The 16,872-nt window shown below is 35.0% G+C and overlaps 1 pseudogene; it reads left to right on the top strand.

The window, feature by feature from the left end:
- Positions 1-12,756, top strand: part of LOC133242620 (progesterone receptor-like) — a 41,674-nt pseudogene extending 28,918 nt beyond the window's left edge.
- Positions 12,757-16,872: the final 4,116 nt, after the last annotated feature.

Raw genomic sequence — 16,872 nt, 5'->3', positions numbered from 1 at the left:
TCATGTCCGACTCTTTGCCACCCCAGGCTTCCTTGTCCATCATGAACTCCCGGAGCTTACTCAAACCCATGTCCATCATGTTGGTGATGCCATCCAACCATCTCATCCTCTGTCGTCCCCTTCTCCTTCTGCCTTCAATCTTTCCCTGCATATTTTCACTGCAGATCTACAGGGAGACTCATTGTTATCACTCAGGTGTTCAGGCAGATGGAGGCAGCATCTTGACACCTGCTTCCATAATCACTAGAGCAGTGCTAAGGGAAGACAGTTGTAAGGAAAGGAAGGGAGATACACATGACTTCCACTCACATACCATGGAAGGCAAGGTTTTCAGCCATTTTCAACTTTAAGAAAAGGGAAAATAATGTACTTAGTGAATAGTACTATGTATATAAACATATATAAATTATTTAGTATTATATGTAATAATTTGTGTAATAAAATCTACACAAATTTTAATGGGATTTTGAGGAGACACTTGGCACAGCTATTGAAATTCATCTTTAAATCTTAAAAAATAGGTAAGTATTACAAAAATATGGGGATGGGGAGAGAATTAGAAAGTTAGAATAATTAATAATGTGGAAAATACATACTCTGAATTCTTTGTCAAATCAGACTATATATACTAGAACTTTATGTCCTATAATGGAAACACTAGAAGTCTTTGAGTATGGAACAAATAAATATTGTTGAGAAAAGAAGCTTTATGTTTGAGGAAAACTTAGTTTGAATATTTAGCTCAAATTGTATCCTAAAATAAGTGGCTCATCGTTGTAAGCACTTTAGCTTGTTAAAAATAAGCTAAAAGGAATAAAAATGAGAAATCTCAAAGAATACTTTTAAAAAATATATGCAAAAAAAAGTTGGCCAAAAAAAAGTTCAATGACTTGATAAGAATTTAAACCACCCATTTGCCATTTAAAATTAAAATACAGATATCCAGGAAAATATGGCAGGTTGAATACACACTTTAATCATTGTTCCTTTTAAACTACATAAAACTGTTAGTCAAGGGATTTCTTTAAAAATAAAATAAAGTAAATAAAATGAAAGAAATATCAGTAGCAGTAAAATCCCACAAGCCAACAAGCAGAAACTAATTTAGTGTACCTGAGAAAGTAGAGGGCTTCCTGGGTGGTTCAGTGGTAAAGAACCTGCCTGCCAGTGCAGGAGACGCAGAAGATGCAAGGTTCTGTCTTTGGGTCAAGAAGATCCTCTGGAGGAGGAAATGGCAACCCGCTCCAGTATTCTTGCCTGGCAGAACCCATGGACAGAGGAGCCTGGCAGGCCACAGTTCACGTGGTCTCAAAGAGTCAGATGTGACTGAATGAGAAAGTGCTTTCTAAGCCAGAAGTAAGAAAAGTCAAAAAGCAAGTACCTTGATTTGTATCGCTGAACCTCTAACATGTTTTGCAGTTAGTGACAACAGTGATCTTTTTTTTTAAATGAGAGTGAAAGTAGAATTAGAAACACCAAGTTCTCTTGAAAATGTGTTTCTAAATATCCACCAATGGTGCAGTTGTTCTGCAACTAAGGCAGAGATTGTAGGTTTATTCCCTGAAGAGGATGTAACAGAAGGCAGTTGGGTTGGTGGACTGCAGGCACTGATGAGGGTGAAGGGGGATAGTGTGAACAGATTAAGATTATATACCAAATGCTGAGACAACACCCTCCAAAATCACCAGTCCTCTGGAACACTGTCATCCAGGTTTATATTCTCCAGATACGAAAATGAAAGATTCTTGTATAAAGAATTTATTAAGCTAGAAAAAAAAGAACTAAATATGCTAATAGCAAGGCTTTCTCTTTGAAATAGCTCAACCAGAATACCCTACACTAAAGCTTATAGTCAATAATAACTACTCATTCAAACAGAACTAGCAATCAGCTTTATAGTTTCCATGCTTGAATATAAATAAACAACCAGGGCATCTGAGGAAGGTCTTTGATATCAAACATAAAGACAAAATAGAAAAATAATTTAGAGGAAAGAGAGACCATGGAGAAATTTAAAAGCTATCCTTTGTTGTTATTGAGTCACCCAGTCATGTCCGGCTCTTTGCGACCCCATGGACTGCAGCACACCAGGCTTCCCTGTCCTTCACCATCTCCCAGAGCTTGTTCAAACTCATGTCCATTGAGTCAGTGATGCCATCCAACCATCTCATCCTCTGTCGTCCCCTTCTCCTCCTGCCTTCAATCTTTCCCAGCATCAGGGTCTTTTCCAGTGAGTCAGGTCTTCGCATCAGGTGGCCAAAGTATTGGAGTTTCATCTTCAGCATCAGTCTTTCCAATGAATATTCGGGACTGATTTCCTTTAGGATGGACTGGTTGGATCTCCTTGCTGTACAAGGGACTCTCAAGAGTCTTCTCCAACCCCACAGTTCAAAAGCATCAATTCTTCAGCACTCAGCCTTTTCATGGTCCAACTCTCACATCCATATGTGACTACTGGAAGTGAAAGTTGCTCAGTCGTGTCTGATTCTTTGTGACCCCATGGTCTGTAGCCTGCCAGGCTCCACTGTCCATGGAATTCTCTAGTTAAGAATACTGGACTGATTTGCCATTCCCTTCTCCAGGGGATCTTCCTAACCCAGGGATCGAACCCAGGTCTCCCACAGTGCAGGGGGATTCTTTACCATCTGAGCCACCAGGAAAGCCCTATCTCCATATCTGAGGTTATTTATATTTCTCCTGGCAGTCTTGATTCTAGCTTGTGCTTTATCCAGCCCAGCATTTTGCATGATGTACTCTGCATGAAAGTTAAACAAGCAAGGTGACAGCATACAACCTTGACATACTCCTTTCCCAATTTGGAACCAGCCCATTATTCCATGTCTGGTTCTAACTGTTGCTTCTTGTCCTGCATACAGTTTTTGCAGGAAGGAAGGAAGTTGGTCTGGTATTCCCATCCCTTTAAGAATTTTCCAGTCAAAGGCTTTAGCATAGTCAGTGAAACAGAAGTAGAGGATTTTCTGGAATTGTCTTGCTTTTTCTAAGATCCAGCAGATTCTGGCAATCTGATCTGTTGTTCCTCTGCCTTTTCTAAATCCAGTTGAACATGTGGAAGTTCTTGGTTCATGTACTGTTGAAGCCTCACATGGAGAATTTTGAGTATTCCTTTGATAGTGTGTGAGATGAGTGCAATTGTGCAGTAGTTTGAATATTCTGTGGCATTGCCTTTCTTTGGGATTGGAATGAAAACTGACCTTTTCCAGTCTTGTGGCCACTGCTGAGCTTTCCAAATTTGCTGGCATATTGAGTGCAGCACTTTCACAGCATCATCTTTTAAGATTTGAAATAGCTGAGCTGGAATTCCATCACCTCCACTAGCTTTGTTTGTAGTGATGCTTTCTAAGGCCCACTTGACTTCGCACTCCAGAATATATGGCTCTTGGTGAGTGATCACACCATTGTGATTATCTGGGTCATGAAGATCTTTTTTGTATAGTTCTTCTGTGTCTTCTTGCCACCTCTTGTTAATATCTTCTGCTTCTGTAAGGTCTATATCATTTCTGTCCTTTATTGAGCCCATTTTTGCATGAAATATTCCCTTGGTATCTCTAATTTTCTTGAAGAGATCTCTAGTGTTTCCCATTCTATTGTTTTCCTCTGTTTGTTTGCAGCGTTTACTTAGGAAGACTTTCTTATCTCTCCTTGCTATTGTTTGGAATCTGCCTTCAGATGGATATATCTTTTCTTTTCTTCTTTGCCTTTCACTTCTCTTCTTTAGAAAGATAAAAGAACATATTCTATTCATGAAATAATACTGAATATATGAAAAAGGAATAACACAAAGAAAAGAATTATTGGAAATATATATATATATATATATAAAATTTTAAAGTGCCTAGAGACTTTGAAAGTTGGAAAACCTCTCAAAAGCAGAGGAAAAATCATCACTGTTCAGAAGGAAGTGTGCTTGTGTGCATGCTCGATCATTTAGTCATGTCCAACTCTTTGTGACCCTATTGATTGTAGCCCACCAGGCTCCTCAGTCCTTGGAATTCCCAGGTAAGAATACTGGAATGAGTTGCCATTTCCTTCTCCAGGGGATCTTCCAACCCAGGGATTGAACTTGCATCTCCTACAGGCAGATTCTTTTCCACTGAGCCACTTTGGATGCCCTAAATAGATGTTGGCAAAATTTAGAACTTCGGTGCATCAAAGGACCCAACACAAAGAAAGGTTAATCCATTGATTTGGTGAAAACATTGAAAAAGATATATGCTAAAGTAAGAGTATTAATATCCAGATGACATAAAGAATCTCTGCAATCCAACAACAACAAAAAAGAAACCAATTTAAAAATAAAGGCCTTAATAGACATTTCTCAAAAGATTTACAAATAGCCATTAAGCACATGAAAAGATGCTCAGCATCACTAATCGTTAGAGAAGCACAAAAGCCACAGGCGGATACCACTTCACACCCATCGGTATGGTTACTTACTGTCAGTAAAACAAAAAAAATTATACTTGGAAAGAAGTCCTAGTTAATTCTATATGACTTGACTGTGGTAACATTTTACATAGCTAAAATAATAAACTCTAAATATTCATCTAAGAAATATTATGAAAATTATATTAGGAAGATGAGGAAAAGGAAGTTCTTCACATGTGAGTATATGATTGTGGCATAGGGGTGATCAGAGAAGGCAATGGCACCCCACTCCAGTACTCTTGCCTGGAAAATCCCATGGACAGAGGAGACTGGTGGGCTGCAGTCCATGGGGTCGTGAAGAGTCGGACATGACTGAGCGACTTCACTTTCATTTTTCACTTTCATACATTGGAGAAGGAAATGGCAACCCACTCCAGTGTTCTTGCCTGGAGAATCCCAGGGATGGGGGAGCCTGGTGGGTTTCCATCTATGGGGTTGCACAGAGTTGGACATGACTGAAGCGACTTAGCAGCAGCATAGGGGTGATGATCTGGAATATGGAAATAGAGCTTTAGCCCTATTTTCCATACTGTTAAGAATTCAAATAACAGCAATATAAGGGTGTCACTTAAGAAGGAAAGACCAAAATAAATAGTTGAAAAAATGGAAAGCATTGGCTTTCTGAGCATGGGAAAATTGGGGTTGCCTAGGTAGGACTCTTTGCCTTAATAAAGTTACAGCACTGATTAAATATTTTAAAACTGGGCTTTAAACCACAAACTTAGAAAATATATCTTAGTGCAAAAAAAAAAATGAGTACAAAACAGAAAAAAAATTTAAATAAAACCAAATCACTAATAAGCATTAAAAAATTATTCAACCTCACTAACAACTGGAGAAATGAAAATGATATGATATTTTATTTTTCTCTCTAAAAAAAGATTACCCTAAATGAAAATTGCTCAGAACCAACCACCCAACATAAATAGTAAGAAGTGTTGATAATTTAGAAATATATATTTTGAGGGTTAAGAAAGTTAATATCTTTTACTCTAATAATTCCACTTATAAGAATATATCCTTTAAATATCAAAAATGACATTCATCATAGTGTCCGACTCTTTGCGACCCCATGGACTGCAGCATGCTAGGCTTCTCTGTCCATCACCAACTCCCGGAGCTTACTCAAACTCATGTCCATTGATTTGGTGATGCCATCCAACCGTCTTATCCTCTGTTGTCCCCGTCTCCTCCTGCCCTCAATCATTCTCAGCATCAGGGTCTTTTCCAATGAGTCAGTTCTTCCCATCAGGTGGCCAAAGTATTGGAGTTTCAGCTTCAGCATCAGTCCTTCCAATGAATATTCAGGACTGATTTCCTTTAGGAAGGACTGGTTGGTTCTCCTTGCAGTCCAAGGGACTCTCAAGAGTCTTCTCCAACACCACAGTTCAAAAGCATTAATTCTTCAGCACTCAGCTTTCTTTATAGTCCAACTCTCACATCCATACATGACTACTGGAAAAACCATAGCTTTGACTAGATGGACCTTTGTTGGCAAAATAATGTCTCTGCTTTTTAATATGCTGTCTAGGTTGGTCATAGCTTTTCTTCCAAGGGGCAAATGTCTTTTAATTTCATGGTTGCAGTCGCCATCTGCAGTGATTTTGGAGTCCCAAAAAATAAAGTCTGTCACTGTTTTCACTGTTTCCCCTGTTTCCCCATCTATTTGCCATGAAGTGATGGGACCGGATGCCATGATCTTAGTTTTCTGAATGTTGAGCTTTAAGCCAATTGTTTCGCTCCCCTCTTTCACTTTCATCAGAAGGCTCTTTAGTTCTTCTTTTCTTTCTGCCATAACAGTGGTTTCATCAGCATATCTGAGGTTATTGATATTTCTCCCGGAAATCTTGATTCCAACTTGTGCTTCCTCCAGCCCAGAGTTTCTCATGATGTACTCTGCATAGAAGTTAAATAAGCAGGATGACAATATACAGCCTTGACATACTCCTTTTCATGGAACCAGTCTGTTGTTCCATGTCCCGTTCTAACTGGTGCTTCCTGACCTGCATACAGGTTTCTCAAGAGGCAGGTCAGGTGGTCTTGTATTCCCATCTCTTCAAGAATTTTCCAGTTTCTTGTGGTCCACATAGTCAAAGGCTTTGGCATAGTCCATAAAGCAGAAGTAGATGCTTTTCTGGAACTCTCTTGCTTTTTTGATGATCCAGCTGAGGTTGGCAATTTGATCTCTGGTTTCTCTGCATTTTCTAAATCCAGCTTGAACATCTGGAAGTTCACATTTCACATATTGCTGAAGCCTGTCTTATTTTGAGCATTACTTTACTAGCATGTGAGATGAGTGCAAGTATTGTTTATATTAGTAAAATATTGCATGATGTTGCATGATGCAAGTGTTGAATGATAAAATAATTAAATAACTTGCATTTACTACACATTTCTGTGATATTGAATTTTACATGAGAATTAAAATATTCATATATGAACAACTTTGAATGATTTAATTATGTAAATATTCTCAATATAATATTATTAAATATCCCAAACTATTGGATTGTAGGATCTCAGGTGACTTATAATTTTCTTTGTATTTTCAGTATTTTTCAAAAATTTTCTAATTGATACACACTATTTTTAAATAACTAAATCAAAAATAAGTATTTTTTAAAGTATTCTCATCTAAAATAGCAAGCATATTGCTAACTGCCCTTGACTCACTCTCTCCCACTTGCCACCAATATATTTACAAGAAATGCTGAAAACCCACATATGGAATCAATAAGAATCTCAGAGAAAATTCTCCAGTCATGTAATGCTGAGTAATAATTAAGAAAACAATGAATTAATATAAAGAGCTCAAATAAAATAGAAATAACTTTTTTACAGCTGGTTCATCATAGATCTGAAATCTAAGGAAGAGAGTAGAAAGGAGAATAATTTTCAGAGATATCCCAGGAGCATAGGATGAGAGCCTAGTGATTAGATTATATCCTGGGAGCATGTTGTTAGTGGTTGATACTAATAGCATGAGGCAGGATGAGATTAGGCCTGATTTTCCTGAAGTAAGGATAATTGCTTCAAGTCTGGTCCTCAACAGGTAGATGGATAGTGTCGAAGGCTTTGGGTTACTAGTTTTCCAGCTCTTTAAAGCCCAATGAGAAAACAATACTTCAGTAATCAGAAGAAAAAATAATTTTATAGTCATGGTGAAGAGTGAGGGAGATGTGAAAATTGGTTGGGATTGTTAAAAAGAGTTATGGATGTTTAAAATAGTTGCTATATGAAGTAAAGGGAATAGGTTATGATGCTATATGTTATAACACTATATGTTATGATACACATACAGTTAAGTTTACTAGGTAAATTAAAGAACATCTCAGCTTATTTTAGAGCCATATTAATGGATTATGCATTTGACTTAGCATCTGCTCAAAAGAGCATCTGACATTATTGTACATTCCTGTCTCAAATATTTAGTTTAAGTTTACAACTATACATATGCTGCATCTTTTTTGTTTTTTGTCTCCTGACTATTGACACAAGAGAAAGTCATTGATGTCAAGACAGGCTTCAACATGATATACATACAGTTAAGATTTCAGTTGGCGCAAAAGTGTCCTATTGCCCAAATTACTTAAGTCCCTTTTATACTGAGGATCTGAGCTCTTGAAGACTCTAAACCAGAGTTAACTCTTAGTTTCTATTGGCTTATCATCTCTGGCCTTCTTTTTCCAAGGGAAGTAGAAGTCAAGGTCTGTTGGGATACAGGGAATAAAGAAAGAGGTTTTTTAAAAGCTTTATTTATCTACCTTTGCTGGAGACAGAGTTGACTTTGCTCAAATGAAGTACACTTCTCTCTAGAAATATTGCTAAAGGTGAAGATCATAAATATCTAGATGCATAAATCCATAGATTATGTGATTTTTCTTTCAGTAATCTGGATATAGTTGCAGAAACTTCACTTATGGTTGAAGATTTGTTTGTGGGACAGTTGTGACTAAAGTAAGAGGGAATAAAGGAGCTGGGAGTTCTGGTAATACAGTTGCTAAAGAAACCAACCAGGACATCTCAGACAGGTCACAACAGAAGAACCAGAAAGACTTAGGAGAAAGGCTATAGGTTTATTGACTACATAGTGGAAACAAGAGAATGGGCTATAGTAAGACGTTGTGCCTAAGATTTGGATGTACGAATTAAAGGTTTCTGAGGTAGAAGTGTGAATTACCAGTTAACATCATAATGGAAATGAGAGACACTTATCAATAAAATCAGCAACAAAATTTAAGTATTTACCATTACTGTTATTATTTAATATTGTTCTGGAAGACTTAACCAATGTATTGAACCATGAAGGAGAAATGACAGCTACAACTGTTGGAAAGGAAAAAAATAAGGATATTATCTGAGTATGGTATTGTCGTATACAAAAAAAAAAAAAAGATAATCCAACACAAACTGTTAGATTTAACAATATTAATAAATGAATACATAAATAAAATAGAGTATAGCCAAGTGGCTGAATATAAGAGAAAATTCAAACATCAATGACTTTCTCTTGTATCAATAGTCAGGAGACAAAAAAAAAAAAAACAAACAAAAAAGATGCAGCATATGTGTAGTTGTAAACAAACTAAATATTTGAGGCAAGAATGTACAATAATGTCAGATGCTCTTTTGAGCAGATGCTAAGTCAAATGCATAATCCATTAATATGGCTCTAAAATAAGCTGAGATGTTCTTTAACTTACCTAGTTGTTGTTACCATATTCTTCAAAAGAACTAGAAGTTTTACATGTCCTAAAACTGTTAGTAGCACTCTTTTCTATTTAGATATTTGTTTCTAGAGTTGCGTATCAAAAGAAATCACTGTACAGTTCAGAAATTTATATTATAAAGTGCTAGTGTCATCTTTTTAAACATAACTGCCATTTATAATTATCTTCTTACAGGTCCTTTAGAAGGACTAAGAAGTCAAAACCAGTTTGAAGAGATGAGATCAAGTTACATTAGAGAGCTCATCAAGGCAATTGGTTTGAGGCAAAAAGGAGTTGTCCCTAGCTCACAGCGTTTCTATCAGCTTACAAAACTTCTTGATAACTTGCATGATATAAGTATTTTGGTTTTTAGAATATCAGTGATTATTTTCTGAATTCTATATATTACTTTAGTGTGAAGTACAAGTTTTACTTCATGTGTGTTCGTCAAATTTATGTTTGTACTTACACTTTAAAACAGTACTTGCATCATACTGTTCACAATTTATATTGTGCTTTTTTCATTTTCAGTATAAATCACTGAAATATCCTTTTACTAGTATTTGTGAAATTTGAGAGTAATGTAATGGTTGATAGGAATTGTGATACATATTCTTGAGAATGCTCCAAAATGTTTTTGTCTTAAGTTAGAAAATATTTTATGTAAACTGGAAAAGCAAAGATATGGATGTGGAGAATAAGACTCTCATACCATTTTGGGTGGAGTTATAAGTCAGCAACAATGCTAATGGACACTCTACCAGTGTGTGGCAATAGTTAAAGGTTGCATTCTTTTCATATTCCCACTTTTTAGGGTTTATCTTAAATAATTAGGCAAGTATTTAAGATATGTATGCCTCACTGCTTATACATGAAGGAAAAAAAAAAAAAACAAAACACCTTAGAAATGCCTAACACCAAACTGGATAAATATATAGGGTTCTGGAAATTACAATTACAATACAATTCTGGAAATTAATCCAGCAATACATCTTAGTCAAGATGTATTGCATACAAACTTTTATCATTACTGTGTTCAGAAACACTAAAATAATAAAGGCATAAAAATCTCTCTGCTCATTAGATCAAATATGAGGCCTCACTGCTGAATGTGAACAGCCAAGAATTATTAGCCATTTAGATAAAGTCTCTCAAATGTAAGGCAGAGAACAAAATAAACAGAAAAAAAAATGTAACTTGAAGGAAAAAGCTCCAGTGCAGATAAGAGAAGAAAGCATCAAAAATTAAAATACTCACAGAAATAAGAATGATGGTGCATCCATGAAAAGAGACTAGCAAACATTTTAAAAAGAACATTTAGTGAGAAAATACCTTTGGATAATTAAAGGAGGGCATAAATTAAAAATTCAGTATAAATATAAAACTCAGAAAATATAAATCTCAGGAAAACTCAGATAAAAGTAACAAAAAAGAAAAAGATATGAAAATTTAGAGAGATAGCAAATTTAGGGGATGAATCCACAGGGCTTCATTTTCCAGTTCGTAGTTATCTCCAAAAGAAAGGGTGGAGAAAATCAAGGAGAGGAAATTGCATAAGTAATCTTAAAAGAAACGTTGCTAGAACTGAAGGATATGAATTTTCTGAGCATAAGGGCCCAGTATACAGACTCAACCCAATTGAACCAAGGCACATTATTGTAAAATTTCAGCATACCCAGAATAAAGAGGGTATCCTAAAATATACCAGTGAAAAAAGAAGCAAGTCACATCAAATCATCAGAATTCGGAATGTTGTAGAACTTCTCAACAAAAATACTGGAACCCAGAAAATAATGGAGAATTTTGAAGGAAAGAAAAATCTTCAAAGAATTTTGTACCAGCCAAATCATCAAACAAATATGATGGCATCATGAAAGTATTTTCAGACTTTCAAGGTCTCCTAGACCTTACGTCAAATAGAGCCTTTCTCAAGGGCATCTGCAGGATTTCTTACAACAGAACCCTGGCGTAAGCCAAAGGAGTATGAGATTCAACCCAGGAGAGATGCAAAGGGGTGTCCCAGCACAGTAACTAATGCACAGGGTTTCAGGGTACTAGCACCAAGAAAAAAAAAGTTAGATTTGAGATATTACTAATTGTATGAACATACTGAAGTAAGTTTTTACAATTCTGTCAGAGAATTTGACTATGGCTTTGTGATAAATATAGAAAAAAACAAATAAAAAAAGCAGAGAAACATGAGGTGATTAGCACTAGCAAAATTAAAGTAACTCATATAGGAAAGGAAATGTAATCCAGCAAGAAACAATAAAAATTTTTATAATATAAATGCTAGATATTGATTTAGTCCAACACTGAGATATATCTATATAGAGAATAGGAAGAAGAGAAAGTATGTGTAGTTGAGGAGATGGGTGTATAATACAAGAAAGCTAAATCCTTATTTAATAGGATCTTAATAATGTAAACTTTGGGAAATATAATTTATTAGAAATACAGAGGTAAATATCAAATGACCCAAACTAAAGTAATTCAAAGTGGTTGCATCTGTGTTTTTGCTCCTGTAGGTCTTGCAGTACTATCTGACTTTCAAAAACATGTGCAAAATATTATTTTGACAGAATTAAAATTAAATTAAAATGATGCTTTCCTGGCAGCGCAGTGGTTAAGACTCTGTGCTGCCAGTGCAGGGAGTGTGGGATTGATCCCTGGTCGGGGAACCTAAGATCCCACATGCAGTATGGTGTGGCCAAAAAAAAGTTAGATTAAAATGAATCAGGTTGGGTTGTTTGTATTGACATAGAAGAGTTTGCCTATTGTTATGTGGGAAAAGCTGGATTAAGAAATAGACTATAAAGTAATTTCATTTATGGAAATACATATGCATATATATTATTATTATTATGCATATATATATTATGCATATACTTGAGTATGTGTAAACAGAAAAACTTGAAATATACCAAATGTTCACACTGCTTATCCAATAGGATTACAGAATACTTTCATTTCTTTAAATCTTTCTATATATTAGTATGTTTCATCATATGTATGTAATATTTTATATATTATTCTGGAAATGGAGAGAGTTTTTTCATTTTGGTAAAAAACAACATCTGAAGCATTTCTATTATTAGAAAAATAAGCTTTGATGTTTACATAGTTTAGAAATTTATTATTTTCCTTACATGTTTCTTATCCATTTGTTAAAACAACAGCTTGTCAAACAACTTCATCTGTATTGCTTGAATACATTTATCCAGTCCTGGGCACTGAGTGTTGAATTTCCAGAAATGATGTCTGAGGTTATTGCTGCACAATTACCCAAGATCTTGGCAGGGATGGTGAAATCTCTTCTCTTTCATAAAAAGTGAATGCCATTTTTATCTTTAAAAAATTAAATTTTGTACTATGTCTGTTTTTTTGGGGGGTGATGATTATGAGATCACGAGTTTTTACTGTTTTTCTCAAAGCCTTACATTTATAACGTGTCATACTGTGTAAATTTCAAAGAAAAGTTGTGAGGTTTAATTGTTTTCCTTTATAAAGCATAATTCAGATTTTTAGTGTTTTTGTGAACCCATATTTTCCTTAAGAGTTTGCAAGGTTGAAACAGTACTAAAGTGATTGTTAATGTTAATCTTATCTGTATCATTTCATATCATTCAGGTGACATTTTTATCTTTCACATATAACAAAGCTACTTTAGAGAAAAGAAGAATCTTACAGGTAAAAACAAAAAGCTGTTCTATGTTCTTTCTATATAGCTCCTTTTGTCTCCCTGATTATATTTACAAAAATGAAACAAATTGGTATGCAAAATTGTAGCTATATGAGTGTATATACTTTTTTGTGAGAAGGTAATTTATAACCTTAACCATATTTTCCAAAGGGTTTTTAATGCAAAAAATATATAGAAAAATAGTTTAAAATTCTTGAAATAGATTGATGCTCCTCAAACTAATAAAACCAGCTTATATGTTAAGACTGTTTCCCAGATCTGAAACACAGATCTCTAAGGAGGTTATTAAGGAAGGAGAGCCATAGTGTTATGACAAGTATATCACGAGTTTTGCAGTTTTCTCCTAGCCTTTTGCGAGGGGAATTGTCCTTTAACAAGGCATTCTGAATTGAAATAGGAAGCCAGAAAGTCTGTGGTCTAACTCTACCTGCTACATCTAGGGCATGTGGACAGTCACTTATCCTTACCAAGTCTCTATTATGTTTCCTCATCTTTAATAATAACTTTCCTGTAATAATAACTTTCCTGTAGAATGTTCCTTTTGGTCAGAGCTTGTTACTCACTTTTCACATCAAAGAAGAAAGGGATGGAGGGTAGGTGGGGGGGAAAATAAAGAAGGGAGGGGGGAAAAAAGAGATAAGTATTACTCTCTCTACTGAGTGGGTATAGTGGACAAATCACAGTTAAAATGTTTTCAGTGTCTCTGATCCAGTCTAAGAGATATTTTAGGAAACATTAAATACTGACTTAAAATAATATAACCATAACTAGAAAACACACAATTCACATTGTTATATGAGCTGAAAATATCCCTTTGGAGACACACAAGTTTTTTTCTGAGGTATCACTGGACACCTAGATGTCACTATTTTAAACAGGTCTATGTAAAAAAAAAAAAAAAAAAATAGGTGTCACCGTTTTTTTAAATAGACCTATTTAAAAAAAAATACACACACACATATAAAACAGGAAGAAACACTGGTAAAAACAAAAACCAATCATTTTTTTTTCTAAATAAAATAATTTGTACCAATTTTAGGCGTATATATAATTTTTAACAGTTCAGAGAAACTAGTAGACCTAATTCTTTTTTGAAATTTCTTTAAAATTGGACATTCCTTTATAAATACAGCATATTACTTTATGCAGATTAATAGTTATTAATGAGAAAAAAAAAACTTTGAAAACAATATAGGAAACATTTACTAAAGCATCTGATTTCTTAATGCATTTTTAAATTACCCATTCCCTTAAACCGATAGATACTTAAAGTTTACCAAGGGGCAATAACATAGAATCATCAATTAATGAATAATAATACAACCCCCAAAACAAGATAAAGTGATTTCATCTGACCAAAAAAACCTGGCAGATCATAATGTTACCATAACTGTTTCTTGCCAATAACTTCTTCCATTTTCAGAATGAATTAGATATAGAGCAACTGTAAACAGTGAATCTTCATAAGGCATTTGAAATAGGGATTAAAACAATTTCTAACCGGGACCCATGGCTTGAATTCTTTAGGTCCGTGTCCCAAACAGGTAATAAACAAATTTCATAATGCTTGGTTATAACGTTCAATAAGAGTTTAAATAAAGAATTTCAAATAGTCTTAACCTTAGTTAAAAAAAAGGTCTCTTCCTTAGTGTGTCTGTCTACATGTCTTTTTCAGTGAATACAAATGTGTTCCAATACAATGCTGACTGCTATCTAGTCTTTCAAAGTCTTAAACACACAGACTCATTCTCTCTCCATTCTCCAGGCCAAAGTTATTTTCCTAAAATGGACCTAATTTTGCCATTTCCTCACTGGAAAATATTCATTGACTTCCAGTCACCCACTGCAGTGTTTCTCAAATATATATATAGCTGCACATTACAGTCTGAAAGAGTTAATCGCTCAACTGTCTGACTCTTTGTGACCCCTGGACTGTAGCCCACCAGGCTCCTCTGTCCATGGAATTCTCCAGGCACGAATACCAAAGTGGGTAGCCATTCCCTTCTCCAGGGGATCTTTCCACCCCAGGGATCAAACCCAGGTCTCCCACAATGCAGGCAGATTCTTTACTGTCTGATCTACCAAGGAAGCTCACTACAATCTCTAGGAGAGCTTGTTACAAATATCCTTTCCTGGGCTCCATCTTCAAAAATTGTATTTTAATTGGTTCACTCTTCTTATCAATGCAGTGACATAGGAGTCACTCTGAAATGATGTTCAAACATCGGTTCCTGTAACTTGACTCTCTTTATCCTCCCCTGTCATACATTCACCTTTTATTCCAACCACATAAATCTTTAGGGTCAGTCTTCTGCCTTTATTTCTCCCTTTTGATACCAGTCCTGTCTCAGCTCAAGGCTCAGCAAAACATCACTTCTGTCGTATCTTCCCTGCATCTTCCAGAGAGTGACTTTTTTTTTCTCCTAAGGTTCCACAGATTTTGTGCAGATCTGGATTACAATAATGCATTATTCTATATTCTTACTCTACTACTAGTCTGAGAGCCACTTTGATATAGGACAGTCATGTTCCTTGTCGGGGAGTTGAATGACATGCTCTCTGGGTTTGGTATTACAATGAATCCCATGTGGGTTTGTTGCATCAGGATGTGTTTCCGTGTGCATGACTTGATCACTTTCTCTTCCCATGGCCCCTAACATCATCTCTTTAAATATTCCACCTTTTCTTTTCCTGCTTTGTGAGTTTTCTCCTTGTACTGACTATAACATAGAAAATATAAGTACATTTTTCATTTAGTAAGAACACACTTTATGCTCCCTGTTCTAAATTTTAAAACAGAATGGAGTACTATTTCCCTCCCTAAGAAAAATTCCACAAATATAATTGTTTCTTAAGAAAATATAAGTAGCTCTAAATTGTATTCTAAATACAATTGAGGTTTGTATTAAAAACCTCAGTATACAAAATTTTCTCATCTCTGATTTCATTCAATAAATATTTATTGAGTGCCTGTTATAGCACAAGAAAATGAAGGTGTCTAAATCCTAGGATTTAATATTTCAAGCTAAGGTTTAAAAAAGTTAAAGCTTTTGAAAAAGAACATGACATAACCAAATGGAAGATATGTAGCCTCTAAATCTTTTCCTCTACAAATTTTTGCTTATTAATGTCTCTGTTCCGATGTAGTCACATAACTTTTATCTTAATTTTATAGGCCATGTGCTTTCTGGAGGCTCTAAAGTGAAATTAAATCACACGAAGAAGGTTATATATCAGACAGTACTTGAAGGACACTGAAATAGATTATTGAGTTAATAAAAATATTTCCCTGAAAAAGGTTTGAGAAGCCCTTTGGGTCTGAAGCAATTATACCTCCAGTGTCAGTTGTTATATAACAATTGCATTTTTATTTTTAAAATGGCACTTTTAAATTAGGCAGTACTATCATTTTTCATATTTCACATTAAAATAATTAGTTGCTGGGCAGATAATATGCAAATATGGTAGGTAGTATGTTTTCTCCAATAGCCATACCCTGTCAGCCTGTAAATTCTAAACAGCTACAGTGGATAGCGAGTACTGTGTAGAGAGCTGATCTAGACCCGCTCTCCCTTTCTCTTCTGTTTAATACCTGGCTGAGCAAGTCTGATTAAAATTGCCTGTGCCAATTGTTTTGTGATTAATAGAAATGAAAATGAAAAGAAATACACAAGTGACATGACACAAGAAATGACAAGCAGTAAAAAAAACTGCTATTTTTATGTTTTCTTTAAGCCATAGTTCTAGTTATGATTTTATCAGATTAATCTGGTATATTCTATAGTGAAACCAAGGAATCTAGAAAATGAAGTTGCTTTATTGCTACCTCTGTGTGCATATGAGTATTTAAAATATTTGATTTGCAATTAGAGTTCAAAGTATTCAGTTAATTTCTTCCTCTGAAAAAAATATAGTCTTTTGAGTTTATGGCCTGCTTTATCAAAAATCTAAAGAGCCGGTTCCATTCATTATAATACAAAGAATAAAGGTACTGATATTGACCTTTTTAAAAAA

Source organism: Bos javanicus, chromosome X (genome assembly GCF_032452875.1).
Source record: "Bos javanicus breed banteng chromosome X, ARS-OSU_banteng_1.0, whole genome shotgun sequence".
NCBI classification, from domain to species: domain Eukaryota; kingdom Metazoa; phylum Chordata; class Mammalia; order Artiodactyla; family Bovidae; genus Bos; species Bos javanicus.
This window is presented reverse-complemented; position numbering and strand designations above follow the sequence as displayed.